Source organism: Mytilus edulis, chromosome 10 (genome assembly GCF_963676685.1).
Source record: "Mytilus edulis chromosome 10, xbMytEdul2.2, whole genome shotgun sequence".
NCBI classification, from domain to species: Eukaryota; Metazoa; Mollusca; class Bivalvia; order Mytilida; family Mytilidae; genus Mytilus; species Mytilus edulis.
The window spans coordinates 14,949,484-14,962,723 of NC_092353.1; the positions used below are offsets into that span (position 1 = coordinate 14,949,484).

The following is a 13,240-nucleotide window of genomic DNA, read 5'->3' on the forward strand; positions in this document are numbered from 1 at the left end:
CATTTTCCTGACTTGGTCCAACACAAATGTCTGTAGTATAACATAAAATAAGAAGACGTATGGCATTGACATATCAACCCTATGTCAACTCATTTAGAAATCAAAATAAGTAGAAACCAAAAAAAGGATAATTGTCTCATGGAATGTACATTTAATTATTTCATTTAGTCAAAATAGGAATCATAATAGCAACAAAAAAAAACTAAGTAGAAAAAACAATAACAAATTTAAAAGAACATATCTGAACTCGGAAAAATAGAAAACAAACAACAACATCATTTCATCAGGTGATCTTGGTATAACGTGATATTTTCATTTACCAACATATATCACAGCTTCCAATTATTTTCTTCCGATAAATTATGATTAGTGGTTTTTGCTCTATAGTCAACTTATCAATTTGACATTCCCATATAATTCCCTACAGTAATTTTGTGATTTTGAAAGGCAGCATTGCCAATTGGTAGGATATAATACATTGGAATATGACTGTTCACAAATTACAATGACTAATTTAAACTAAAAGAAAGATATGATCCCTGTCAGCGCAGGTCGTACTTCTCTAATAACCCGCATTAGGTACTCTCAAGTCAAACATTTTGAAAGACGAAACATACGGTTTTGTTTATGAACTGTCAATTTACAGTAAAAAAATGTAGCATCTAAATCATTCAAGTACGACACGACAGCAAGATCTAGTTGTATCACATTTAGCTTACCGAGATGTTCTTTTGCTTTTTTGTTGTTGTTCGTGTATCATGTAGCAATTATAGGTCATTAATTAGCACACTACATATCCTATCTGTTTTAAAACATCATCATATATCACATGTAATTAATCAACCTCTGAGAACTATGGGCCAATTATATTAATTGATGAAAGATTCTTGAAAGAACATCGAAATCAATTTTAAAAGTTGATATTCTTTGATTTTTGAAATTTCTTTCAATCTATTTATAGTATCAATGCGTCTCCTTTTGTTTCTCAAAATATTCAATTAGATATATTGCAATGAAGGTCATAGAAGACCTGAACCTGAAATATGTTATGCCGATATTTATTAAACTATATTTTTTGTGTGTGACATGGTTACATGGTGACATATTTGCATTCTTCCCCTGTCGATTACATTGAAAGGTTTATGTATGATTTTTTGTCAAATGTAAATTGCACCAATGTCCAATTTCTTTTTACATTGCTTTCACAATGAGATCTTAAACAAGTCTCTGTTATGACACGTATGCGTTGTTAGATTTGCATCTTGAAATAAGATTTAATCAAGTAGGCATTATAGAAATATGAAAATAAAGAAGGGTGGACAATATTATGGCCAAAAGAGAGAGACAAAAATCAACAATCAATAAACGAAAAGACAAACAATAGCCCATACTTAATATTTTATTTAATTTGTTGACATGGAAAATTATAGATTGAGCAACCTCTCCTTTAGAAAATGGAAAGATGTTCAGCCCATTTTTTGAAGTTCGAGGAGAGTAAACAGTTTCTGCCCAGTGATGACACCCGTCCATCCGTTAATAAGTCGTATCGGAAATTATTCGAGGACAGGAATCGGAAAATGGAATATTGCAACATTCATAAATTGAACATGGACTCAGTCATTTTTGACGCAAATATTCCATCATGATCAAGAGTAAGTATTGGATCTTTATTTAAACATACTTCTGTCACGTAATGTTGGACATCAGATTTTGCATCAGCTGTAAAAGAGACTACACAACCAAACGTGAAAGACAAAACATGTAAAAGACAACCGGAAACCACATAACATGTGTAGGTGTCTTATTGGTATATATGATAAATGTAAATTAGAGATAGAAAAGACTGCTCAGCAGTAAAAAATTCATGCGCTTGGGAAAAGCTGAACACACCACCATTTTAATGTTATAAAGTGCAAATATCAAGTCAAAAATAAAGCAGTGACTGTCTTTTTGATTTTGACAAAACACGAAGATGAACGATATTTGGTTTTTGAGTGTTTTGAGTTCATTATTTTTTGTAATCTATCGTCAGGTCAAAGCAATCGGAAACAAAACGGACTAATATCTGTTATTTGTTTTTCAGTTGTAAATCGTCCAAATTAGAAAAAAGCCGTTGCAAATATTTGATTATATAAAAAACAAATATATTTTTTTATTACAATGAAGATCGAATATTTATTTTCTGTGCTTTTCATCAGTTAAGTTGTTTTCATCTTATGGTTAAAACAAAGGAAGGTCTTAAGCCTTGCATCTTTGATGAGGTTTTTTTTACACAGAATTATCATGCGCATTAAATCAACAACCACAAATGTTCTCATCCCAAAACAATTTCCAATATCTAATCGATGTTACGTCAAATTAATTGGTCTTTTGGGGTGATAATATTACGTTTAATTCGAGATTTTGACAAATCAGATATGAAATTTGTTTTGTTCGGAAATATATGAGAAAATACTTGAAATAAATTATACCTTGTCTTTTGAACAACAGATTTTTAGGTTTATGGTCTTGGAAAATAAAGAGATTTCTATGTAGACTGTTCATCGTCTTATTTTAAAATTATCTGCAGACATTGCTAATGTATGACTTGTGTTTAAATGACTTCAATGAAAATATAAAGTATTTTTCATGTTAAGTAGTAGAAGCATTTTTAGTATTTATGTTCTTGGAGTAAGTTTCATCTGAAAAAAAACCCATGTATACTGCAAATTGGTTTTGAACTCTTTGAAAAAGATTGCATGTTATAAGCGAGACTAAAAAAAAAAAAATCATGTTAAAAAGTTTTAAAAAAATAGATGGGTTCTTAGTTATGCTAATTATAAGACTTGTTGAATCACATGATATGTTGGATTTGTATATTGCTGTTGATATACCCCTGAACTAGAAAGTAAAGAAACAACAAACACGGTTTCCTCCGCCTAATTTTAGACCAATACCTCGAATTTAACAATCGCAGTCATCGCAGTTTCAGAACCTTTATGACAAACGAAACGATTTTAATTTTTCAATTCATTCCACCTTAGTAGCAATTTACCAACTCCACCTGTATATGGGATATATATTTCCCAACGTATTCAGTTCTCAAGAGCTTGCAGCATCTACTCAGACTCTGTAAAACGTCACAAGTGACTGAGTAAAAAGTTGATGATAAGAGGTATGTCAAAGAACATCTCGTTCTTTTACTAATAAAGTTCATCGGAAGAGTCACAGACCTTATTGATAAATATTTCGTATCCACTTCACAAATAATACACGATGACCTTGATATACTGACGTTGTTTCTCATCTTAATAACGTGTTATATTAATTTTTTTTTTGTCTTTAAAATTACTTTTACTGTTAAGTCATGTTTTGGTTATTTGTCATTGTGACATTGTGTTATGGTAAATCAAATTGTATTCTTGTCTTTAATTTATGCAACTGTGTTTTGTTTTTATGCCTTTTTGTGATTTTTTTGTTACATGTACATGATGTGTCTCTGTACTTATACCTCCCGTCATTGTGTTATTATGCTATGGTAAATTTTTGTATTCTTGTCTAATTCTTGTCTATTCTTTTACTAATGTGCTTTGTCTATGTTCCCTTTTATGTGTCTTTGTTTCACATTTGATTGTGGATTGGTTTTATAGTGACTAAGATTATAACACAATATTGACTGCTGTACCCATATAGTTGGACATTTTTTTCTAATATGTACATGTATGTTTGTTTTGTTCACTCATCATTAACATAATAATCGAATTTTATGCGACTGTCATACATGAGAGAGGTTTAGCTATCTATGAAACAAGGTTTAATCAACCATTTTCTACAAAAGAAAATGCCTGTATCAAGTAAGGAATATGACAGTTTTTATCCATTCATTTGATGTATGCAAGTTTTTAATTTTGCCATTTGACTACTGATTTTCCTTTTTGAATATTCCTCGGAATTCGGTATTTTTGTCATTTAACTTTTTGATTAGGGGAAGATGCAAGCATTGACCGGTAGTCTTTGGGTATGGTTGTCTCATAGGCTATCGTAACACACTACCTTTATTCACAACAATGAAAAACATGTATGTTTAAGATAACAACAGGCTATCAATTATTTTATCAATGTGTAAGAGTAAAGATACAATAAAATATGTTTTTAAAGAAAATCCTTATAATTGTAATTGTTAGAAGGTATCAAAGTCAATAAAGATTTGCGTCATTCCAGTTGTATGCCGGAAATTGGAGAATTTTTCCATAAATTCTGCTCATTTCATTACCTAAAACCAATAATAAAAGATAGTTATTAAAAGACAACATAAAACAATGAATACAGTGTTAAGTTCAATGTCCATGATAATGTAGTAATAACAACTATCACATCCAATGTAAAAAAGGAACGTAACTTTCTTAATCAAATTAATGCGGTTAGTGGTTTTTCAATAAAGGCTGTTTTACATCTAAGACAAATAAGAATTATATAATTGATGTTATCATTCAATTGAATAGTTATTAAGGCTAAGTAAACATTGCATAGTCATTGCATTATCGTATTACATGGGTCAGTCTTATCTAAAAGCTCCATGTAATGATTTAGAAAACAGAGAATGATTTTAACTAATAAAGTATTCCTTTTTGCACCACAGTTTAGGGGAACAAAACTCTTTTCTTGACATTTTTCATCATGATATTAACATTGCCAATCGTTATAACAAACAACCGTTAAAGTTATTCAAAATGATCAATAACTTTAATAAACAAAATACGAAAAGGTCATATTTGAAGTATTCTAGTAAACGACAACCTATCTTTGTTCTGCAGTGCATTTATTTAGAACTTGGGCTTCCAGACCTGCATGACCTGTTGTTCTGATATCTGAATATGTTTTACCTGTTTTCATTTGAAGCCAAACAAAAATTCATACATTTTTACAATCAGTGTTAAATCGTGGTTTGCCATATGTGTATATTATCTTATCTCAGTAGCTTTGTACTAATTTTACTGACAATACTGACTGTAGAAATGTTTACACTTGGACTTGTTGTCATTTTAGGTAATATCAGCTTCTTGTTTGGCCATTCACACGAGAAACGTCTTTTACTAGATGATCAGGATGTTATCCACAGAGAACTGCAGACGATACGAAACAGAATGACCCAGTTAGAGAATGAAAACTCGATAATGAAGAAGCAGCTTCAGAACGCACAAGGTATGCAAAGAGAAATATTATGCGCACCAGCAAAACACGAAGAGTAGACAGTTTTGATCTTTATGTATTGTATGCCGTCATTGAACTAACAATTATGTTATATATAATGCATATTTTAAGGTATACCACACCAATGGGTGTCATGATTGTTGAAATGAATGACCGAGCGTAAAAAAGTTATGTTCTTGTTCACTTGCTTCAAAGGAAATTAGCAACATTATTTAAAAACACCACCCAAAAAGTTTTTAAAGGCCGCATTTATCCCCAATTAGTAATGAGCTAGAAACAAATCTCCCTTCTTGTTCTACTAGTTGTTTCATCGAGGGTTGTCTTGTTGTGTCGTATATGACACGTTTGTTTATATGCATTAATCACTTGAGAACAAGCCAGGTACAGATGGATGATCATTGCTTATTTCTCTCTTCTCTATTTACAACTTTTATCTTAATCAGAGCAGCTTAGAGGTTGACTCATTGTTTGAACATCTCTCTACTGTCATAGGCTGTATGTTGACTTTTAGATGTCTGTTGATAATGTGTGACATCCAAAAGACGTATTAGACATATTCAAATTGTACTTGGATTTATTCATTTTTTTTTATCCATTTATATATCTAATCAATTTAGTTAAGATTCTACAGAAAAAAAGCATATGTATTTAAACATTTTAATTTTCTTTTTATGTGTATTGTAGAATTTTTTGTTTTGATTTCATTGTCGTGTTTTTGCGTTTTTTTTAATTCTTTTTTCTCACAAATTCAGAAAAGTTTGTTTTTTGCGAAATATATAGAAATCGAGATGTCTTTATAGTTTTAGGTGCCACAGCATACACAATATGTTGGAGAAAATTCTGTTCTACTGTAAATGGGACCAGTACAATATTTTCAGGTAATTAGTTTAAGAAATCTACATATTAGCAGGTCAATGTAGAAGTGAATTATATGAATTGATTTTTTTGTGTATCAAACATAAATATATATATAATGTATCTTCACGTGCACAAGACACGTTATCAAGGGTATACTTTTAATAAAAAGAGTATTTCGATTACCACATGCATTAACAATGTTTACGTAATGTGCTATTTTACGTGCACAATTATCTGAAATACAAAATGTGTTTGGTTTAAAAAGCTCTTTGAAATTTCGATTGACTTCACCTAACATCAGTTCGATTCGAGCATCAGCGACAAGCCATGTTTTAATGAAACGGGCGTCTGACCTATTTACTTATAAGCCTGGTAGCTGATTATATTTGCCGTAACTTTGCTATCGATGCATAACCTGTTGTTCAATAGTTGTCGTTTGATGTTTTTATTCATAAGTGTTTCTTGTTTCTCGTATTTTATATATAGATTAGACCGTTGGCATTCCTGTTTAAATCTTTTACACTAGTCACTTTAGGGCCTCTTATAGCTTGCTGTTTGGTGTAAGCAAAGGGTCTGTGTTGAAGGCCGTACTTTGATCTATGATGCTTTATCTTTTACAAATTGTGACTTGGATGGAAAGTTGTTTTATTGTCACTCATACCACACCTTCTTATATATATATATATATATATACAACTCGTCTAAACATCAACCCAACAATGTTAGATCTGTAAATTTGCTTTCGCAAATTTTTTGTTCTTCCCTCGCCGGGATTCGAACCCATGCTATATATATATATACAACTCGTCTAAACATCAACCCAACAATGTTAGATCTGTAAATTTGCTTTCGCAAATTTTTGGTTCTTCCCTCGTCGGGATTCGAACCCATGCTACTGTGATATCGTGACACCAAATCGCCTGCACTGCAGCCGTCCCGCTAGACCACACGACCACCTGGGAATCCAAACTTAACTATCGTTTGGGACAACTAAAAACACAGCTGAAATCAAGAGGATATAAAACCAAAAACATCACAGACGCTTTTGATAAAGCCCAAGAAAAAGATCGAGCTAGCCTCATGGAATACAAAGATAAGACGACCCGTGCAGATAGAATTCCGTTTGTTGTAACCTTCCATCCCGATTTGACAAATATTTCATCTACTATCCGAAAGCACTGGCGTCTTATCGAAAATGACTCTTCCTTAAAAGAAATTTTTCCATCACCTCCTGATATTGCCTATCGCAGACCCAAAAATCTCAAAGACATACTTGTGACATCAAAAGTAAAGAAACAAGAAACTTCTAAATTTGGGTGTTACAAACAATGCGGTAGAAGCAATTGTAAGTGCTGTAAAGCCGCCAACACTGACCACTCTTTTAGCAGCACAGTAACAAAGCAGCGATACAACATCTATGTTACATCTAATTGCAAAACGGAAAATAGTATTTATATTCTTACTTGTGGAACTTGCAAGCTGCAGTATGTTGGTGAAACAGAAACTACATTCAACATCAGACTTAACAATCACCGGTCGTTCTATACAAAAGGAAGAAACTGTCCAATTACGAGACACCTCTTAAGAACAGGACATACTTTTGATAATATCACCTTTCAAATAATTGAGGTAAATCAAAATTGGGACTCCGAAAGGAGAAAACAGAGAGAAAGGTACTGGATGCACCAGCTACGTACTCTTGAACCTGATGGACTTAATGAGAGGGATGAAAAACAGTTCTACCCAAAACCAAAGGAATAAATCATGAATTTCATTCTATTTAACTAAAACAACTATTTGTTTAGAATTTAAAAATTGTTATGTACAATAAACGGCAAAAATATCTTGTATATACCCCATCAATCAATATTTTAAACTTTTACACAAAAACGTCAAGCTACAAAGATATTCTTTTGTCATGCATCCGATTTCACCTAGATAGATGCACACGCCCGATGAAGCTAATTTGTTTAGCGAAATATTGCGTGAATAATATATAAAATATAACAACTAATTTTATAACACTCATTAGTGTGTTAAAGTTACATTCTTAGACACTTATATAATTTAATTTAGTAACTGCATCAGTTTATTTACAAACTGATCCACACCTAGATAGATTGAATGTTGATTGTTGCTATTTTTAGACACTATATACTATTTTCACAGGCAACACGCATTACACATCTTATTTTGTGTAATCTGTTCATATCTATTTCCTTGCAAGATCATGGAAAACAAAACATATTTTAATAAATTAAGAAGTTTAACGAAAAAGAAAATACAGCTTGAACATCATGCTTCTAATCTTAAATCGTACATAGATAACAACACCATACCAAAAAGTTTAAATATCAAATTGACGCCTCAGACACCGGGTGTAAAGTCCAGCAGATTTATGAAACGTTGGGACGATATTTTATTCAATTGTTCATTCCGACTTCTTCAACTCTTACTCTCCTTTTCTATCTACGGCTACAAACAAATTAATTCGGAATTAAATGAAACGTATATAAAAACATCTATGTCTGTTACTCCAGAAGACATGGACGTAATTCATAGAAGACTAACCGACATTCAAAGAATAGAGAAACAAAATTTCAAAGCTAAACAAAATAAAAAGTTCAAACGAGACCATTTAAACCAACAAAGTTCCTTTTTTGAAGAAGATCAAATTTTAAACTTGTTAAAAGAGAGTAAATCAAAACAACCGAGGAAAAGACGTTTTAAAAAACAGAAACACACAGTTCAAGATAAGTTAGTTGTCAATCTGTCATCAATAGAACTAACTACCTCTGAAGAAAAACTATTGAGTAAAGGCCTTAATTTCTGTCCAGCTCCAGCAACCGTCAACAATTTACAACTTGAGACAGATGTAGAAGCATTTGCCAGGCGTCTTCGGTTGAAAGAACATTCCAATAGACAACAGAAGAAAAATTTAAAAGAAGCCGGAATGAATGAATCTGATTATGAGAGTGATGAAGGAGACATATGCATTCCAAAATTTAAAAAGAAAAGTAAATGGAATCCCCCTAAAAGCAAAAACGACAATTTGGAATCATTCATTACATCAGTCAAAGCTGAAGTCAGATCTTCAATCAGTGGTAAACAAGTCAGAAATATTTCAAAGTCAGAAAGTCAAGCCATGATAAACTTAAAAGACCGTGACGAAATTGTTATCAAACAAGCTGACAAAGGAAGTGCCGTTGTAGTGATGAACAAGGCAGACTACATCGAAGAAGGAAATCGTCAACTCTCAAACGCTAAATTTTATAAAGAACTAGCATGTGATCCAACCAAAGAAATCAGCAAAAAAATTAATGACGTCCTCTCAGAAATGAATAAAGATAAACAAATTGATGACGATACGTACGATTATCTACGCCCAGACGAAACGTGCACAGCCGGTCGATTTTACTTACTTCCAAAACTCCACAAAGAAGGAATCCCAGGGAGACCTATAGTATCAGCTAATGGCCATCCCACCGAAAAAATTTCAGAATTTGTTGATTACCACCTCAGACCACATGTTAAACAACTACCATCTCATATTCAAGATACGACTGACTATTTGAAGAAAATGAATTCCTTAAGTCCTTTACCTAACAACACAGTTTTGGTTTCAATGGATGTGTGTTCTTTATACACAAATATTCCAAAAGATGAAGGAATTGCCGCGTGTGAAAAAGTATGGAATACTCGAAAGGATAAACATCCCCAAACTGACTGTCTAGTTCAATTGCTCAAGCTAGTGCTTGAAAATAACAACTTTATTTTCAACGACAAGCACTTTTTACAGATTGACGGAACTAGTATGGGAACAAAAATGGCACCTTCTTTTGCCAACATTTTTATGGGGGATCTCGAAGAACGCATCCTTTTAAGTGTGCCATACAAACCCTTGTCATGGCTCCGTTTTATTGATGATATTGACATGAAATGGAACGATACTGCAGAACATTTGCAAGATTTCCTAGATCATTGTAATCTGTTCCATCACTCAATTAAATTTACATCTGAATTTTCAAGCGAGAAAATTGCTTTTCTCGACACCACCACATTTGTTAAAAACGGGATCATGACAACTGATCTCCACACAAAGAAAACTGATAAACACCAGTTCCTTTCTCCAAAAAGTTGTCACCCGAAACACTGCTCCAGGAGTATACCTTACAGTCAGGCCATCAGACTAAAGCGAATTTGCTCCTCGGAATCCAAACTTAACTATCGTTTGGGACAACTAAAAACACAGCTGAAATCAAGAGGATATAAAACCAAAAACATCACAGACGCTTTTGATAAAGCCCAAGAAAAAGATCGAGCTAGCCTCATGGAATACAAAGATAAGACGACCCGTGCAGATAGAATTCCGTTTGTTGTAACCTTCCATCCCGATTTGACAAATATTTCATCTACTATCCGAAAGCACTGGCGTCTTATCGAAAATGACTCTTCCTTAAAAGAAATTTTTCCATCACCTCCTGGTATTGCCTATCGCAGACCCAAAAATCTCAAAGACATACTTGTGACATCAAAAGTAAAGAAACAAGAAACTTCTAAATTTGGGTGTTACAAACAATGCGGTAGAAGCAATTGTAAGTGCTGTAAAGCCGCCAACACTGACAACTCTTTTAGCAGCACAGTAACAAAGCAGCGATACAACATCTATGTTCCATCTAATTTCAAAACGGAAAATAGTATTTATATTCTTACTTGTGGAACTTGCAAGCTGCAGTATGTTGGTGAAACAGAAACTACATTCAACATCAGACTTAACAATCACCGGTCGTTCTATACAAAAGGAAGAAACTGTCCAATTACGAGACACCTCTTAAGAACAGGACATACTTTTGATAATATCACCTTTCAAATAATTGAGGTAAATCAAAATTGGGACTCCGAAAGGAGAAAACAGAGAGAAAGGTACTGGATGCACCAGCTACGTACTCTTGAACCTGATGGACTTAATGAGAGGGATGAAAAACAGTTCTACCCAAAACCAAAGGAATAAATCATGAATTTCATTCTATTTAACTAAAACAACTATTTGTTTAGATTTAAAAATTGTTATGTACAATAAACGGCAAAAATATCTTGTATATACCCCATCAATCAATATTTTAAACTTTTACACAAAAACGTCAAGCTACAAAGATATTTTTTTGTCATGCATCCGATTTCACCTAGATAGATGCACACGCCCGATGAAGCTAATTTGTTTAGCGAAATATTGCGTGAATAATATATAAAATATAACAACTAATTTTATAACACTCATTAGTGTGTTAAAGTTACATTCTTAGACACTTATATAATTTAATTTAGTAACTGCATCAGTTTATTTACAAACTGATCCACACCTAGATAGATTGAATGTTGATTGTTGCTATTTTTAGACACTATATAATATATATATATATATATAGATATGTACATTTTAGAAATCGTTAAGAATTCGAACATATTTATTATAATGTCATATTGTCAGTAATTTGTATAGAATTTAACTAAAGGTTATTAAATTTGCTGTTTCGTATTTTCCTTCACATGAATATCTCAGGTTGCTGTCCCTTTTAAATTTTCGATCTATCAAATAACTGACAACCTATTAAATTACATTTTGATGATACGAATATGCAATTAGATAATGCAATAATGTTCTCGTATGTTTTGTTTGAAGGTTTAGTTGCAGGCAAGCACTTTAATGAGCAAGGAAGTGGTGTAAACACATTGTGTCTCCCGCACGATCCAGAACCAGCTCCTTCAGATTTTCCTTCAAAACTCCATGGTGGCTTTTATGCAAGGATTTAGGGAAGCGAATACCAGTTAAACTTTAGAAACGTTGCTATAAATGATGATGTTCCTTGTGCTGTTTGTTAGATAAACCATGCTTCAACCTGCATTATGATGCCCGCTAAAACAACATGTCCTGTAGGATGGCGCAAACAGTATTCTGGTGTTCTGATTGGTGCTTGGTCTGGTGAGTACTCATCGGAATACATTTGTATGGACGAAAACCCTGAGTTCTTTGGAGGTACTCGTTCTCATGATCATAATGGGCGTACACTCTATCCGGTTCGAGCAAGGTGTGGGAGCCTTCCGTGTCCGCCATACACAGATTACCAATATATACGTGCGTTGTGTGTTCACTATAAAAGTATAGCTACCTATGATTTTATTTTATTTTGGCCATCTAAATATTTCCTGCTACATCTGAAACTTTTGAAAAAGCGAGAAGATAAGAAGAATGCACAGTCAAAATACAATGAATGTACAAAAAGGAAACTACGGAGTGAACTTAGTAATATAACTAATCTCACTTAAGGATGTTTGCTGCTCTATTTCAAAATAAATAACTTTCCATAAAACTAGTATATATTGCTATGGGATTAATTGAGGAATCAAAAGAGCCAAAAAATTATAGCGGTCAATGCGCTAGTTTTCGAGATATTAGCCATATGAATTTTGGCGGGAAAATGTTCTCTCTTGACTTTTCATAGCTTAATCATTGACCAGTTAAAGTTCTCAAATACTATTGAAAAATAAATAAAATTTCTTAAGACTTTTACAAATGGCATATAATTATACATGGTAAAGATTTATAAAAAGAAAAACGGGGGTCCATGGGCAATTTTTTTAAGGCATTCAAATGGATAAAACCAGAGGATTTCGAAAATCTGACAAAAATTCCAAAACATGACAGGCAAACATCCTTAAAACCAGGAACACTCGACAATTTTTTTTTTCAACTATCCGTTGTGGTATTGCTGAATCGCAACAAATTGGATCGGTTATTTCCTTTGTATCACCATTAGACCCACAAAATTTACCGTAAAAATCACATATTTTGCTTTTAAATTAAGTCAACAACCAGTATTCAAATTTTTAATATTTTTGAGACGTGGTATGATATCTGAATGAAACAGCTATCCATCTGATTTCAAATGAGTTGTGTGCACTCAATTATAGGTCAGTCTAGTTTAGGGGGTTAGTGAAGATCAATCAGACCTAACAGTGGAAGCTATTATTTAAGGTGAAAAGTTTGCGCGGATATTTTTCATCCTATGGGTCCTCTGTTGAATTCCTACCTGGTTAAATACCTTATCACTCATAACCTTCTCCGAAGGACACAAATTCACTAGGACGTCAATGATATTCAAAATTTATATTTTTTATACAAATCTAAATTAAA

The 13,240-nt window shown here is 32.8% G+C and overlaps 1 long non-coding RNA gene across 1 annotated transcript; it reads left to right on the forward strand.

Moving 5' to 3' along the window:
* The first annotated feature begins 4,975 nt into the window (after window positions 1-4,975).
* On the forward strand, window positions 4,976-12,211 carry LOC139492354 (uncharacterized). Its single transcript, XR_011656803.1, has 3 exons — window positions 4,976-5,181; window positions 5,991-6,068; window positions 11,729-12,211. It is a non-coding gene; the product is annotated as an uncharacterized lncRNA (long non-coding RNA).
* Window positions 12,212-13,240: the final 1,029 nt, after the last annotated feature.